Raw genomic sequence first — 16,241 nt, forward strand, 5'->3', positions numbered from 1 at the left:
ATGTCATTCTGTCATCCTGTCCTGTGACTTCAGGCCTTCTCCAAAGGTTGTGAAATGGTTCAAGGGCCACACACCCATCGAGCCCTCTGAGAAGTACAAGATCAAGAGGGATAAGCATTCAGCAGAGCTCCAGATTCTGAAGCTGAAGCCCAATGATGCTGGTGTGTACAAGTGCAAGGTGGGAATTGCAGAGACTGAGGCCACGCTGACAGCTGAAGGTATGAGCAGGGAGGGTGGCCTCTTCCATGTCCTATTTCACCTCAGATTTCTCTTCTTGAGGTTGATTTCTGCCATTCTCTCCTGCTAACTTTGCAAATGTATAAACTTCACTGAGAAGATTACACAAAGATTATCTAGTCCAGCCATTCTACCACATCCCAGTATGCTTTATAGAAACAGTGGTAACAGTTCACCTTGTTTCCCTACAGCCCACGATGTAGAAGTAAGGAAGCACCTGCAGGATGTGGAAATTGAAGAAGAGAGCTCTGCTGTCTTCTCCTGCGAGCTGTCCCATGATGACGAGGATGTGGAATGGTTTCTGAATGGCAACCTCCTTTACACCAACAATTACAATGACATCAAGAACGTTGGCAACTGCTGCACACTGACAGTGAAGCAGGTTAAGCCTGAGGATGCTGGCCCAGTGACAGTGAAGTCAGACAAGGTGTCAGAAAGCGCGCGCCTGAAGGTGAGAGGTGGGTCTGATCACAGCCCTCCTGGATGTAAGAGATGCTAAGGAGCTCCAGTTCATTCTATTGTGCAGCAATCCTGCTTCTAAAACTCACCTCTCTGGGTGACAAGTCATCAGGGGCTTTCTTCCAGTGGAAGGTTCCATTGCAGCAGATATCAACGAAGGAGGATGGTTTTGGTGTCCTGCCAAAGCATTCCATTGCTTTTTATCATCATTTTACTTAACACAAGGAGAGTTACAGGAGCAAATTTTTTTACTGCTTCAGTGCCATGCAGTGTCAATGCTGTTGTCTCCAAGGATTTATGACTGCAGGGAGAGATCATTCAGTGTGTGTTTTGCCTCTGGAATGACTAATGACCAGGCTGTGAGCAACCCGATCTAGCTGTGAATGTCCCTGTTTATTGCAGGGGAGCTGGGCTAGATGGTCTTTAAGGGTCTCTTCCAATTCTAAGGATACTGTGATTCTAATCTGCTCTCCCCAGTAATTAAGCTCTTTTACTCTACGCGCTCAGTGTTTGAAGGATTTCCTCTTTCTCCTTTCTTTTGCATTTGGTGGATCTTTTTTCCCCAGTGTAAACCTCTGATGTGTGAAATAGAAGATAGATAAAAGGAGTCAATAAAGAGGAAAATCAAAAGTGTTCAGCAGCTTATCCTCTTAATCCTGTGGCCTGCTGTATGAGCTCTGCTCCACGTGAGGGCAATGCCAGCTCTCCAGCTTTAGAAGAGCTACATCCCAATTTTTTCATGATATCAGTCCCACCCACAGCAATGCAGGCTGTCCCTCCTGTTCCCTGTATTCTCCTACTGATTAGTTCAGAATTCCTTAAAGTGTATTCAGTCAACAGACATGAAACCACTTTAGGTTCTATATTGGTGTCGTCAGTAATGGTAAAGATTTATTGATACCTCTTTAAAAATATGAACACAACTGGAAATGTCTCAACTTCTGTATCACGTTGTTCTGTTTTGCCTGTTTAATTGCAGAGAAGCCTGCTGTCTTCATGAAGTGTTTGAATGATGCTTTTGTTGAAGAGTGGGTTGTGATTAAATTGGAATGCGAAGTCTCTAAAGAGAAGGTCAAACCAGTGTGGAAAAAGGACAGTGATGTGCTCACTTCTGGCAACAAGTTTGAGCTGCTACAGTCTGGGAAGACCCTATGTCTCCTTCTCCATGACCTCGAGAAGTCAGATGCAGGTTTATATACCTGTGATATTGGCACTGATGTTGCCAAGTCAAATGTCGGCGTTCAGGGTAAGTACTGTGGAAAGTGAAGGAGTGCTAAAGCACATTCAGTGTGGTCACTATGTCTTACACCTATTCCCCCACGAGCCTTAATAGCTTCTACAATAGAACTGTATTTCTGCAATTTAGCGCAGTGATGTCTGGAAAATTCCCATTGCTTTTGATGTAAATGTATCTCCTTTTGCCATGAAAATCACAAAACACGTCAAGAATGTCCTGGAAATGTTTCCTTTCTAAACATCCCTAAAATGGAGAAATGGTTTGAACACCAGTAGGGGTAGGATGGGAACAAATTAGCTAATAGAAACATTTAATGTCTTGTCATAGGCAAAACCCTTTTTCTCACGCAGCATCCTAGAGTTGTCCTCTCTGTTAGGTTTTTCCCTCTGTAGCTCATTGAATCTTCATTGTGCTCCATGGACTGAGCTGCTCTCCTTGTAGTTCTTCCAGAGCAAAGCCAAGAGATTCACGTCTCTTTTTTTTTATAGCTTTCTGGTAATTCTGAGAGGAGAATGTCTTAGAGAATACATCAGTGAGGAACGCAGCCATGATCTGCAAATCCTGAGTTCAAACACCAGTACTGCTACTCACATTGGTCACGAATGCCTTTTCTCCATCTAAACCTCATACTAACCTATCTCTTATCTTCCAGAGCTGAATATTGGCATTAGCAAACGGCTGAAAAACAATGAAATCCAGGAGGTAGAAGATGGCACTTTTGAATGCATTCTGTCCCATGAAAGCATTGATGAGTTCAAGTGGACACTGAATGGAAGCAGAGTGGAAAGTGGTGGGCGATTTAAAGCTTCTAACGTGGGTTGGTAAGAGACTCTCCTTATCAAAAGTGTGACTCCTCCTGACTCTGGGGAAGTCGTTTTTATTGCCCATGGTCTAACCTCCAAAGCCTCTCTGTCTGTGAAAGGTAATGAGATGGGAGAGATTCTGGGGTCTGATTCCTTCAACTGTCTTCTGATAAGATTGTCATGAGAGCTAACTCATAATATGGTTAAAGTGAATAGCAACCTTCTACTTGAACCTTGAAGCACTGAGAATTTCTCTTAAAAATAAGTAAAAGGAGGAACCATTTGACACAAATGTGAGAACTACCCAAAGCACTGGGGTAGTGTTGGAAATGGGCATCTCACTACAGCTTGTTCCATTAACAGTAAATCAGGAATGATCTGTTGAGGGAACTGTGGGAGCAATATCCTCTAAGTATAAGCTGAAGGGATGGCCTTCACATCATCTAGCTGTACAACAAATTCCTATCTAGAACATGTGCATCTGAGAGCATCATCTGAGGCTCCCAGTGTGATCAGTGGAGAGAAGGAAGAGGCAGTTTTCAGACATGGTTCATCATCCTCAATGGGGTAGATTTAAGAGAGAATTAATGGTGCCTGGAATTCTATTGTCTGTACTTTACAGATTACTGCTGGCTGTAGGATGGCCTCTGTTGCAAGTGCCTCTCTAACTTATCTCCAGCATGTAGATGCGTGTATTTTGAGAGAGGCATCCTACCCTAAGTGTATGTTACTCAAAAAGCATGTTTTCTTTCAGAAAAACGTACTGAGGTAACAAAACAGCTGGAGGATAAGACATCAGCCTGAGCAGTGAGCTGTCGAAGCCTGATGTGAACATCAGGTGGTACAAGGATGGCAAAGCAATCAGAAAAAGCCAGAAGTACGACTTGCAGCAGGAGGGAACTGGGGCCATTCTGATCATCCATGACTCTACTGCCAAGGACAGTGGGGAGTACCCCTGTGAGACAGAGGAGTCCATAACAAAAGCCAGGGTCACTGTGCAAGGTGAGTTGAAAAGCACACTGGGGATGGCATGTAGAGAAGTCGAGGTAAATATCTGCAGACTGTGGGTGATGTTTTTCTCTTCTATTTCCTTGAGCGGGATCAATTCTTAGTTTTCAGAAAATATGGTGGATTAAAATATTTTAGTTAAAATAATCTCTAAACTGAATGATAAATGGCATGAGAAAGCAAAGCTGAGAACTAAGCTCCAGAAGAGAAAACAAAGTCAAGTATGGCATATTTAGAGACAGGTGAAGAACCCTTGAGCGCACTGAGGAGTACTAGCATACTCTGGAATGTCTCTTGGGCTCCCTACAGCACACATACTTGCTCTGGGGCATGTCTGGATGTCTGTAGAGCTAATTGCAGGGCCCTGAGAAACCTCTGGGGCACATTAGGGGGCACTGGTTTCCATGTGAGTGTTTCCAGGTTCCCAGAAGTCAACAGGGAAGCCTTTGGAGACCCCTTGGGAAGACTCAGTGGGGCCCTAGAGTGATGTAGCAGCTTGTGTTGGTTGCATCTGCTTGGCAGGGAAGCGAGTTCCCTGGTGGGAGCTGACTGACTGGGAGGTGATTCCCTTGGTTTAATTAATTTAATTACCTGGATTATAATTAAATAACACTGTTCAGCATTCAATCAAGATTATATTTTTCCAAAGTACTGCAGTCGTGCATCTGTAGCAGCTTTCCTAAAATATATCGAGTTTATTCAAAATTCCAGTGATGCTCCTAAAGCACTTGAAGTGCATTTGAGGTGGCGAGTGACAAAACAGCTCTGAGAGAATCATCATCAAATCAGAACATTGGAACGGTAACTAATAGCAGAGATTCTGATAAGAATATTTAAATTTTCAAATTACCTTTTTCTAAAGTTGTATTTCACCAAGTTTCATCAATATGCACACTGAAGTGCTGACTTGCTATGTTTCTTTTTATAAAAAATCATGTGTTACAATTGAGAAAAGAAGGTATAGCATGTAACATCCTCCAAGTAAAGTGCAAAAAACATTTCTTCACAGTTCCAATTAATGTCTTATGTTTTGTTCAGACTCACTAAATGATGTATTTCAGGGTACATCACATGGGAATATAAGAAGACTATTCAGAACAGGAGCTGCAGAGAAAGATGAACAGCAAGTGAAGGTAAGGCCGGGAACCAAGGACACAGCTTTTGTGTCACTCAGCCACCTGTGGCAGAGGTCAGGATTTCAGCAGGGATTTCTGCAGACGTTCCTTGAACACCCCCAGGGTGGGTGACTCCACCACCTCCCTGGGCAGTCCATTCCAGTGCCTGGCCACCCTTTCTGAGAAGTAATATTTCCTAATGTCCAGCCTGAACCTCTCCTGCCGCAGCTTGAAAACATTCCCTCTAGTTCTATCAGTAATGACACGAGAGAAGAGGCCGACCCCCAGCTCACTGCAACCTCCCTTCAGGAAGTTATAGAGAGCAATGAGGTTTCCCCTGAGCCACCTCTTCTCCAGGCTGGACATTCCCATCTCCTGCAGCCTCTCCTCATATGGCCCCATTGTGCTCCAGACCCCTCACCAGCTTTGTTACCCTTCTTTGAACACGTTCCAATGCCTCAGTTTCTTTTTCTCAGTGAGGGGCCACAAACTGGACACAGAATTAGAGTTGTGGCCTCACCAGTGCTGAGTACAGGGGGACAGTCACCTCTCTGCTCCTGCTGGCGTCACTGTTTCTGATGCAAAATGTATGTAAGTGTCACATGTGTGGCATCCTTTTTGATGGAGTTCTGTGACTGGAGTTCAATGGATTTGAGAGCTGTCTTGAAGCCTGTGGGCATCACCCAGGAGTTGGGGTGAGAGGATGAGGCGTAGGAACAGGAACCTCTTTGGTCGTTATTAACTCCCAACTTTTTGGTCAGGAATCTCTGTGTGTTTCTTTATCATGTAAAGAACAGAGTCATTGTGCAGCTTGTGAATGAATTGATTCACGCCTGCTGATTGGTGCTGTTCTCTACAGGGAGCTGCAATGGAAATGGACACTTGTGGTCCACTGTCCAGCCCCCTCCCGTGTTGGATTTTCTGGGCTTTGAGACACGTCTTCCAGATGCACTTTGTGTTATTTCTGATGTGTTGACCTGTTGAGCTCCAGCCCCAAAGGAGGATTCAAGTACTACCATTGGGAATGTAGTATTTCTTGCTAAACAGAATTCGTGTGCACCCTTGTCTTTCGTCTGCACAAAGGATCTTGTAATCATCTCTGTCTGTGTTTCTTTTAGAGCCAGAGATGGAGCAGAGAGGAACACAGACTTGGGTGAATCTTCATTCAGGAGCAGGGACACGTCATGCTCATCTGAGGTGTCTGGCTGACAACAAGAGCAGAGAGGTAATTTTCATAGGGTCGCGTGCCCATTTTATTTTATTTTTCATTCATGATGCATAGAGGCGTTCCCCAGACAAAGTGAGCATTTCTCAACTGGACTTTCTAGAAATGAGCTAGGCAGTGAAAATGGGTTTGAAGCATTCCTAAGAGCCCCGCAAGAGAATGCTGAGAGTTAATCTGGCACCCTCCTTTGGAAACGTCCGTTGTCTGTCAGCTCTTCAGCTGTGCCCTAACACCTCCCATTGCGCTGCCACACCAGGATAGAATTCCAAGCCCACACTGAGTCCTGGAATGTTGTGGTGCCGTGTTGGAATCAGATGTGACCACGTGGTCTTGGCTCCCCGCCTTGTGGGGGGTCATGGTGGACCAGGCTGTTGGCCGTTGGTGATGTCATAAGCGGCTGGAATGAGGGGAGGAGCGGTGCGTTCTGTGTTCCTTTGTGGGTGAGCTAGTGGTCGGAGTGGTTGGTTGTCTTGTTGTTCTTGTGCCTTTTGTGCCGTTAGTTAGTTAGTTTTGTTAGTTAGTTAGTTTTGTTAGTTAGTTAGTGTTGTTAGTTAGCGTTGTTAGTTAGTTACTGTTGTTAGTTAGTGCCGTTAGTTAGTTAGTTCCGTTAGTTAGTTAGTGCCTTTAGTTAGTTAGTGCCGTTAGTTAGTTAGTGCCTTTAGTTAGTGGCTTTAGTTAGTATCTTTAGTGCTTTTTCTTCTCACCGTCGTGTGCAGCAGCTTGTAGGTAAGCTGAGCTGACGTGGGATGGATGGGTGGGCAGTGAGGTGTTGAGAACTGCTGGCTGTCGGAGCTCACAGCACCGTATTGCTTACTCTTGACCATCAGACGTAATTTTCCCCGGTACACACGTTCCAAGGGGGGTATCAGTAAACTTGGCATCTGTCCCGTGCTTCTTCCATTGTCTTTGCTCAGTAGTGGAAGCATTGTAAAGTTGCTGGGCGGACAGGCATCACGTAGCCTGAGACTCAGCATGTCTTGCAGCAAGTGGGTGGGACAGTTGTGCTGTGTGTGTTATTCCATGACTGTCTTAGCCCTGCTCACTGACCTGCACTTTCTCTCTCCTCTCCTCACCCTCCGCCCACTGCTTCGGTGCAGCTTTTGCTCTCATTTCATCCGAGCAAAGCGACAAGGAACTGCTGCAGATAGCTTGAGGTGATCTCACTGCCAGGTACGTGCCATGTTTTGTCCCCCCGCATGGTTTTGCCGCAGGGTATGCGCGGGTAGCTCTGAAGAAGTCTGTCCATACTGTGCTGTGTGAATAGAGAAAACAGAAGTGTGTTTCTGCTCTGTTCCAGCTGTTCACACTTGCTGTGATGGGTGCTGCGTGCAGTGGGATCAGCTGTGAGCCTGAGGTGGCGGCGACGGAGGTACAGTATGAAGCTCTGGCCGGTCTGTTTTCCCTGTGTTGAGCCATTAGAAGGAGCTGCAGGTGTACTCTCCTGCAGGAAAGAATGGGCCAAAAAGGGCCTGGCCAGCTGTCTGTGCCAGTGCCATTGCCGATTAGTCTGGGTAGAGAGAGATGCATCTTTGCATGGCCTGGCAATGCACGCCAGAAAGGGAAATAACTGTGATGAGACGTGCAGCTCCTTCTGAAGTGCTCCTGATAAGGACGGAGCGCATTTGCTGCAGCTTTCTTTGCAGATGTGCTCCTCACCTTGAAATCTTCCTGGTTTGTCCTCATCTCCTGACAACGGCCTGTGCTCTGTTTTGCAGGCTGATAACATGCGGGAGCCGCAGCTGGTGCGTGCTATGTCATCTTTAAACATACCAGCGATTGCGGCAGCCCATGTTATTAGGAGCCACGTCGCCCAGGGGCCGGATGAGCTCTCTCTGGAGGTAAGCAGTTCCAGGCGTTCCTTGTTGTTGTGCACAGAATTAGTATAGAGTGTGAACGCCTCGGGAATACTCTCATATTTTGTGTCGTAGAAGAAGGCTTTTGTTTTAGCTGTGCTGAAGCTGGGATTGATGTTTCAATCTTTTGCAGGTTGGAGACATCGTGTGCATTGTTGATATGCCACCAAAGGAGATGAGCCCCTGGTGGAGAGGCAAGCGTGGCTTTGAGGTAGGCACACATTTTTGACTAGAGAGCACAGCTTCAGTAGTGTCTAGAATCTCCGGTTGGAGCTGCTCTGCCTGCACAGGATGGCTTCTGGATGCAAACAGTTGCCCTGTGTCGGTGTCAGAGGACCTTCCCTTTGGCTCTGGGCTTGGGCTAATGCCCACCTGTCTTTTTGTTCTTATTACAGGTTGGTTTTTTCCCTGGTGAGTGCGTGGAACTCATCAGGGGAAAACTGCCCGAGTCCATCCTACATTCATTGCCAAAGCCAGGTGCGTATTTTACATTTGACAATGCGGGTTAGTAAAATGGGGTCTGAACGTGGCTTTCAGGGGGTTCATTAATGCCCGAGTTGAGCAAGCTTAGAAAGAGAACTGCATTAAGCTCCTTGGGCACCTCCAGGGATGGGGAAAATCCGTTCTTGCGTGTCTTTGTTGGGAACATGCTTTCTGTTGTTACGTGTTCTGTTGAATGTGTTGCACTCGGCCTCGTCCAACCGAGCCAGGGCTGAAATGAACTTGTTTTTTTGTTTTGTTGCGCAGAGCCAAAGAAACGGGGCAAGTTCATCTCCTGCCTTCGTTCCCTGTTGAAGGCCTGCCCCAGGAGAGCGAAGCAGCCTGAGCCTCCAACATTCTCGGGATCCATGTCCCTGCTTGACATCGTTGAGAGGTATTTAGCCAAAAGGACTTGAGGGCTGAGCTGTAGGAATGGAAGCATCCTCTGCTGTTTGAAACAGAGCGCTTTTCTAAGCTGTGTTTCAGCAGAAACCAGGCATTGCCAGGAACAGGCAACTATTGGCAAGGGTTCGGTGCAGCTCTTCCCTCACCCTGCACCACGACTGACAGCATGCTCTGTTTTCTCTGCAGAATGAGTTCTCCCAGTAAGAGGGCAGAGTCAGCAGCTTGCAGTTGGCGTTCCTGCTTCTGCCTGGGCAAACCATCCCCTGTGGCCAAACGCCAACTGCAGAGCAGTGCCAGGGAGCCCTCTGAAGCTGAAGTCTTGGTCCTGGCAGGTAAGCATGCAAATCCAGCTTTCAAAACACTGCTTGTCAGCAACACAGGTAGAATTCATGCTTTCAGTGGGCTTGTACATCCTTCTGGCATTCAAGCCTGTGCCTGACATCTTCAGTTGACCCCTGTCTTTCCCAAATGAGTCTCTTGTCAACACAAGAGCTGGACCTGCACGAGGATCACTTTCAAGACAGTGACACTGTTGCTAGAAGTCTATTTGCTTCTGCCCACCATCACTGCATAGCCAAATGTCAAGAACCTGTTTCATGATTCATCTTGTGAAACTTTGACACTAACTGCTGTGCGTCTACTCCTTCCTAGGTGACCCGGGCCCTTGTATATCTCCAAGACGCCAGGCATGTTACGATGCAGCATCCTGTGATTCCATCAATGAAGAACTGTTACTAAGCACAGGATGCTGCAGTTCAGATGAAAGCCTTCCGTATAACATCAGTTATAAAGAGAAGAATGCCATCATCGTTGAAGCTCTCGTTCATCCCATACCTGTTGAAGCTGCTGACCTGAGCCTGCCAGACTGCTCAGGCACCAGCCTGAACCGAGTGCCTTTCGAGGACAGCCCAGCCCAAGCACAGCACGAGTGCCCCGACAGCAGCACAACCATGCAGGCTCAGGTCAGCATTACAGAGGAGAAGCCAAACATCTTGGAGGGGGAGGTAGAATCAGGCCAAGAGTCCCAGGCTCCGGGCAACAGCACGACTTCTGAGACACTCTCGTCAGACAACAGAGAATGAGTCCCATCTTTCCTCCAGACCTCACACCCCCTCCTTTTTCCTATTGAATAAAGGCACGCTCGTGCTCAATCAACGCCTTGACTGAATTCTGAGTTTTCATTCGCAGAGATTGGGATGAGTACAAGAAACAGCAAGACAGCTCAGCTTGCAACGCTCTGGCTGTGGGGTGCGTGCAGGGACACTGTAACCATACAGGGAAAGGCTTCCACTGCTTCCTCAAGCTGTAGTCCAGCCCTGCTACTGCTCTGTGGCACAAAGCCCTGAGGGATGTTCCATATTGTTAACCTAAGTGAAGCCAGCTTCATGCACTGTGTCTTGTTGTTGCTGGGTGAGAGGGGGATGCACGTTGGTGAGAAGATGAGCATTGCTGGATCTGCCACGAGTGTCCCTTCTGCCTCTAAGAATATGTCCTAAGTAGGATGTGAACACTGCTGGCACTTCCTCATTGCACGTGCTTGGAGGATCTTCAGTTCTTGCACATTCAGGATGTCTGTCAGTGACTACGAGGAAATTCTCAAGTACTAGGAATTCCATGAAACAGTTGGAACGGGTAAGTGTCATCTTTGTACAGAAACAGCACGCCTAACAGTCTGTCTCACCACTCTAGATTAAATCTGAGAATAGATTAACAGCTCTTGTCAGTTCTCTAAGTCAGGTTTCATTTGTATAAATTTGAAATTCGTTTTTTAAACCAGTTGGAAATTGTAATATTATATTAGAGAAGAATTCACACTCAACTTTAAGCATCTGTGTTTTGATTTGTAGGTGGTTTTGCCAAGGTAAAACTCGGGCGGCATCTTCTTACTGGTGAAAAAGTTGCACTAAAAATCATGGAGAAAGTTACTGTAGGGGTAAGCCAAAAGGCATTTAAATATGAGAATATCTTCTGTTGGAGTTGTGGAGTTCTCAAGAACACGGGGGCAGGTGGGATGGTACATACGAATGCAGCCTACTGGTCCCATTGCCTTTTGAAAGATGCTGTAGAGCTGGAAAAAGTTTAACAGAGCACCACAAATCTTGTTGCTGGTTGTTCAGAGGGCAGTATTCTCTGGCTTTAAAATGGAGGAAGTTATTACATCATTACATTACATTACATTATTGTTACATTATTACAGCAACTTTACCAAAATGCCAATGAAAATGCTGAATGTTTTGTTTTTCATTTTTCACAGCTCTGTTTCAGAATTTCTATGGGAGTGATGTCAGTCATTGCTGAGTTGATGTTGAATTGTGTACTGTCCCATATGTGCTTGTTCTGTTCCACAGCAGTCAGATGTGGTACCTGGTATGTCACAGTAGTTAGCGATTTCATCGCTTGCTTTTATGGTCTCTTAAGGATGACTTGCCTCATGCTAAAACAGAAATTGATGCCATGAAGAACTGAAGTCATCAACATGTTTGCCCATTGGATCACGTAAGAGAGACATCAAAGAAATATTTATAGTCATAGAGGTAAGAAATAGTTTCTGCTTTCTGTGCTGTCTTTCTTACTTATCTTTCTCTGATACTCTCTAAATGCATTTTCAGATAACCTTATCTTACAGGGAAGCTGTTTGATTGCATTGTTTCTAAGGACCGCCTTTTGGAAGAGGAAGCTCCAGTCTTTTTTTGACAGACTGTTTCAGCAATTGCTTCTGTTCACAGTCAGGGTTATGCCCAGAGACCTCAAACCAGTTAGCCTGAACTGCAGTCAGTCTTCCATAAATAATAATGAATGTGTTTTTATTTTTCTGTTGGCAGAGAGAGTTACAGTACTCCACTCCATTCCAGTGGATTGCAGGAGAGAACTGAAGGGGGGAGAAGTAACACAAAGTAGAACTCATGGGTTGAGATAGAATTATGTACTGAGATAGAGAAAAGGATAATAGTTATGATGAATGCAAAAGCAATTGCTCACCACCTACCAATCAGTGTCCAGTTAGCCTCCTAGTAGTGGAAGAGATTTACATGAAGTTATACCCCCTTCAAAACTCCTTCCACAATATGTCATATAGTATGGAATATCCTTTGGCCAGTTTAAGTCAGCTGTCCTAGTTCTGTTCCTTCTCACTTCCTTGGGCTCTCAGCTGAGATTGACTGTGGCTCTGTACAACGCTGCCTGGCAGCAACTGTAAGCATCACTGCGCTATCTCCATTGTTTCTCTAGAATGAAAACGTAGTATTATATCAGACACTGAAGAAGATAATTCAGTCCCAGCTGAAACTCAGACAATAACTTGTGCTTAGGATTCTTTCCCTACAGGAAATGTTAGATATTTATTGCTATGTGGTACTGTGTTCTGTAGCTGAGCTGGATTTTGTTATCCTTGAAGAAGTATCTTCCTCTGAAAGGGGAGTAAAACATGATGCTCCTAATGAGCGGAGCAGAGACACAGATCTGATCTGAGTGTTGGTTTCACATTTTTGTGATGCTCTTTGCTGCAGTTTGTATCTAGAGAAAAGCCCTTGTGGTGTCAGTCTGTTGTGTAACCTGCTCTAGTTTTGTGCCTCAAGGAAGAGTGATCCTTTAAACAAATGGTGGCTATACAGAGGGTGTGGGGTGAGATGCATTCCTCTGGCCCCATCCAATGGATTTTCGTTCACAAAGATCATTCTCCCCATCTTCTCTTCTCTGAGTGCGAGCTTCAGCCCCCTGCACAGGCTGGAGGTCATCCATAGAACTTGCTTCAGAGTTTGTTTCAGGTTGTTATCCTTCCTGGCCAAAAACCAGATACAGTATTGTAGATGTGGTGCAATGAGTGTTGAAGCAGGAATGACTTGTCCTGGTCTGGTTGTGCTGCTTTTTAATGCAGCTGATGATCTTGTACTTCTTTTCTGTCAGAGCACACTGCTGGCTTGCATTCAGCCTGTGGTCTCTCACCACTTGTCCTCCTAGTCCCCAGGTCCTTTCCAACAGATACAAGCTAGTATTTCCCACCTGGGATGTTGGAAGATGGGAACTTGCCAGCAGTCAGTGAAGATCTCTGAGACAGCGAGAGCGAGCGAGCTTTGAGTAGACTGGGAACCGCTGTCCACAGCAGGAAATAAGAGAAAAGATGTTTCCTTGGGCACTTGGGTGGAAATCATTCCTGACTGCTTTCTCATCCACCGGGAAAATCTGCTGATTGACAATTTGAAGCTGATAGACTTTGGACTCTGTGCAAAGCCAAAGGTAAGAGTATCTGTTAAATCAAATACAATGTGCCCCCAAGTAATGCATGTTTGACCACCGTATGCAACAGGGGCTTGTCCAAACAAACTCCTTAAAATCAAGCTGTTTCTGTGGCTGACATGTCATTGCATCTTGTTTGGATTGGCCTGAACTGTATGAGAGTGGTTAACAGATTGCTCAGAAGCACAGGTAGATAATTTTCTCTAGCTAGACTCCCTGTTTTCATAGTCTAAGCTGTAGATAATCTTGTAGGTATATCACCTGTGTTATGCAAGGGTCTGTAATAGGAGCATGGGGTTGGTGTGCCTAAGGAACCCTCTAAGGAACTGCATGTAGGATGAGATTGTGGATAGAATAAAATGACTTTTGCAGGTGACGTACAAATCCTGTGATTGCATATGCTTGAACTGAATTGTTTCTTGATCTTCAAACTGATTTCCAGAATCCTTTATTAACATGTAAGATGGGTGCTGGTAAGAAAGAATGGGAAGACTGCCTTACTGATTCCAAGAGAATTACTTGTCCTCAAATGATTTTTCCTGGCCAAAGTTAGAGCCTCTTACAGGTAATCGAGACCAACAGGCTGTTGTTGCACAATCAACAGGCACAATCTAGATGATCAGCTGAGGAAAATAAAGCATCATGCCAAGGGTACTAGATAAGTGAGCAGCTTGAGATCTGCACATTTATGTGATACTCATGGTCTTAGACAATATTTGTTTAGTGAGGTCACATTGAATGAAAACAAAATCTAAGATTAATGAAAATATACAAAGGAGAAGAAGCCTCTGAGGCTTCTGAAGTGTTATGACCAGAAGACATAAACTCTGTTTTTGAAAGAGCAATTTGCTCTGTTAATTATCCATCATTTTTGTGCAGTCTGTTTTGTCAGACTTGTCTTTAGCTTCCAAGTTGTATGTGAAGACTTGTTTGCACTGTAATGCACAATGTACGAAAAATTGAGAGATGAAAATGTGAAGAGTTTTTCTATCTTTGATTTCATGTCTGGAATTTTGGAACCCACTACTTGCAGTTGTTAATCTGTCCAAACTGGTCTGGTTTGCAATGCCCTCATACTTCTTGAAAAGCTCTGCTGTTAAAGGCAGAACAATTCCTACAAGTGCCATGGCCCCACTGTTGTTCTAATTCTTGTTTCTTTGTTTTCCACACGCTGCTTTTCAAGCCTCCTTTTTCTTTACAGTCCAAGTGAGAATTGCACTGTGAGGTGTCTGAACCTTGTTGTGCCTCTACATAAAGAGAACAGCAGCAAAGCCTGACAGGTGACTGTGCTGACAGCTCTCGTAGCCAGTAACATGTAACTGTGCTAAATCCCTTGTGATGGCTTTGATTTAATTTTTGCCAGTGAAATCCTTGTAAAAGGAACTGCAGCAGTGTGATGAGCTAAGGTGAAGATGCTGGTTTTAGTAGTGCTCTAAGCTGAGTGGAAGGGCAATTGAATGAGGGTTATATGCTTTCTGTGGACAATAAGGTTGTGGTGCTGTTGGGGTGGGTCCAGAGGAGGGGCCACTGTGATGATCAGAGGGTTGGAGCAGCTCTCCTATGAGGAAAGGCTGGATTGTGGCTCTGGGCAGCCTGGTCTGGTGGTTGGCGACCCTGCACATAGCAGGGGGTTGGAACTGGATGATCTTTGAGATCCTTTTCAACCCAGGCCATTCTATGGCTGTACAGTTCCATACTGGAACAAATATAAAATGCTAACTATGTAAAACATGGAGTCAAACCTGTGTGATTTGTCCACACCAGGAGGTGAATAGAAAACAATTTGTACGCTACAAAGCTGCTTGCATGAAAGGAAAAGAAAATAAAACTACAAGAAAAAGGGAAAACCTTTCTTCCTGAAAATAGGAAGAATAATGGACCTGACATGAAATTTGGGTGAAGCTGCCTGATTTTATGAAGCTATTCCCATTATTTTCTTGGTGCTGTGTTTCCCAAATGAGTGGTTTCTGGCTGTGCTGCAGCACCAGTCTGCATGTGAACATCAGCTCTATTCACCATCTGGGAAGATTAGGACTTCCCTTCTCCCACCAGCACCACTGAATTACAGTTACTCAGTGGTTAAACAAAGGAATCCTGAAAGAAGGGTTTACAGCTGTCCTGTTATCTGAAGTGCTTGGGGCATTCTGATGCTATTAAGCTCTATGTATTAACAAGTTCAAAAAGAAAAGGTAGGCATCTGATTGTTGTGACAGTTTCTAAGTGATTTGGAAAGCTGTACCACCCAACCACTCCTTCTGTTTGATGGAGGTGACAAAGCCCAGTTTAATTTCTGACTGCTGTTTAAATCCTGAAGCTGGAGCTGGTTCCTGGAGCAGAAAAAGCTCGGAAGCTGTCCCTCCTACAAGCAGGCACCTCTGAGCAAAATATGACATGTCGATTTCTGATGGTAAGGTCAGGAGATCTGATTCCAGCGTCTAGCTTTCGGCTTCATGCTATGTTAGTGGGACCTTTGGCATCTAGCACTGACCAACAGCAACTGACAGGCTGGTAACAGTGCACCCCAAAACAGTTATGTGTCTATTTATGTTATGAGGGAAAATTGCATTGCATTGAGATTTCCTATTTTTACACTTTGCAGATCTAACTCGCTGCTGGAAGAATCCTGTACGCCTTGTTCACACCATTTTCAATCAGGTGGATGAGTCTGTTGTTGGCATTTTAATACCATTGACCAGGCAGGCAATATGTATGGAGTATTTGGCTCTCTCTACAGTCATGAATGTTTGAGTATCTTCAACATGTGGCTCATTGCTTCCATTTCAGGCTGCCCAGAGAAGCTGTGGGTGCCTGTCCTTGGTGTTGAAGGTGAGGTTGGATGGGTGATGGGCAGCCTGAGCTGGTTAGTGGGCAGCCAGCCCATGGCAGGGTGTTTAGAACTTAATGATCTTGAAGGTTTCTTCCAACCCAAGCCCTCCCGTGATCCTATGATTCTGTGATTTCATTCAGGTTTATTAAGATGAGATGAGTTCTCCTAAATGCGCTGTTCTCCATATGATTATAATTGGAGTCTAGATGGATGACTTAAACCAGACTCCAAACTTTTTGATGGCCAAAATGAAATGAAATCAATCCTTTACTGTGTCAGTAGTCTGTAACTAGAGCCCATCAGGTAATTCCCAGCCTCCTGCCTGTATCAGTGGCTGCACACAGTGAAAAAGTCTGATG

The 16,241-nt window shown here is 45.1% G+C and overlaps 1 long non-coding RNA gene across 2 annotated transcripts; it reads left to right on the top strand.

The window, feature by feature from the left end:
* The first annotated feature begins 2,585 nt into the window (after positions 1-2,585).
* LOC146760252 (uncharacterized) lies at positions 2,586-6,078 on the top strand. 2 transcript variants are annotated; one of them, XR_014947402.1, is made up of 4 exons: positions 2,586-2,746; positions 3,491-3,738; positions 4,806-4,877; positions 5,978-6,078. It is a non-coding gene; the product is annotated as an uncharacterized LOC146760252 (long non-coding RNA). The 2 variants fall into 2 exon arrangements; XR_014947403.1 differs by lacking the exon at positions 5,978-6,078 and adding an exon at positions 5,719-5,804.
* The last annotated feature ends 10,163 nt before the right edge of the window (positions 6,079-16,241 follow it).

Source organism: Coturnix japonica, chromosome 6 (assembly GCF_054131305.1).
Source record: "Coturnix japonica strain WE chromosome 6, WE-NBRP24, whole genome shotgun sequence".
In the NCBI taxonomy this organism is placed as follows: domain Eukaryota; kingdom Metazoa; phylum Chordata; class Aves; order Galliformes; family Phasianidae; genus Coturnix; species Coturnix japonica.